This window comes from Pistacia vera, unplaced genomic scaffold (genome assembly GCF_008641045.1).
Source record: "Pistacia vera cultivar Batoury unplaced genomic scaffold, PisVer_v2 Contig189, whole genome shotgun sequence".
Classification (NCBI taxonomy): domain Eukaryota; kingdom Viridiplantae; phylum Streptophyta; class Magnoliopsida; order Sapindales; family Anacardiaceae; genus Pistacia; species Pistacia vera.
Window position 1 is genome coordinate 1,709,333 of NW_022195989.1, and position 1,141 is coordinate 1,710,473.

Below are 1,141 nucleotides of genomic sequence, written 5' to 3' on the forward strand. Positions count from 1 at the left end.
AGCTACAACCACTTTTCTCTCTGCAGCAGGGGTTAACTTACTAGTCCAAGTACTAGCCTTTTCTAGTCTAAGGTAAAGTCTATTCGTCACTTCTAATCTTATAAATTCAAGTAACTTCTCAATAGGATATTCCCTGACAATATTCAGGAGACCATTCCATGACTCCGACATGTTATTTGTAACACGGTCAGATTTGCATTCCTTTTCAAAGGCATGTTGATAGGAAATTCTATGAAAACAGTAAATCAAAGAGTCCCTACAATTCTAAGCACACCAACATAACAACTGAAATAATTCTAAGTAATATATTGTTATGAAAATAAGAACAAAGATGCAAGAACATTCAAAAGTAATTAAGCAATAAACATAGATACTAGCAGTTCGAGGAGCTAGCTGCGTCCCTCTTATATTCCCAAAAGAAACAACATACCCCTTTTTTTTATGGTTTTTGCCCCCTTGTATACACAAATGGTTGTCGCACTAGTATCCCCTTGGAGCCATGTGGATTATTCCTCTAACTAACTGTCATTTGTCAATCTATCCACTATGCCCCTTCATCCCTTCTTCTTGTAAATCTTGGTAATGGGTGGTCTATCATATGTCTACTCCAATGATGGGCAAGTATTTTGGATAAGTAGAGATAGATAGCCTCATTACTGTCTTTGATGCTATCCATTGCAGCTCTATAATCATATTCATTTGTTTCCCTTGAAGAAGCCCAAAACAAATTTCTGAACCTAAGCTAAGGAAACCTAGACTTAAAGTTGGCAAAAATATGCATTGCGCAACATCTAATGTTAGCACGAGGGAAATGAATGGACAAAGCAAAGAGTATACTTTTTGGCCTTTCAAACATGATGGTAAGCTTCCTAATCTCTTTTGAACTAATGTAATCATACAAATGTTCAAGGAATTGGGTTGGGCAATGGGCTACCTGTCAAGCCTTAGAAGCTTATCAGAACCTCTCCTTCTTGGCCTCTTGAGGGGCCCACTGGGCCTTGCTGCATGGGCTCAGAAGGTAAGGCCTGCTCTGATACCATTTGATAGAAATCCACTTCCAAATTGATAAGAATTGGGTTTGGCAGTGCACCACTTGTTAGGTCTTAGAAGCCTATCAGCAACTCTCCTTCATGCTCACTCG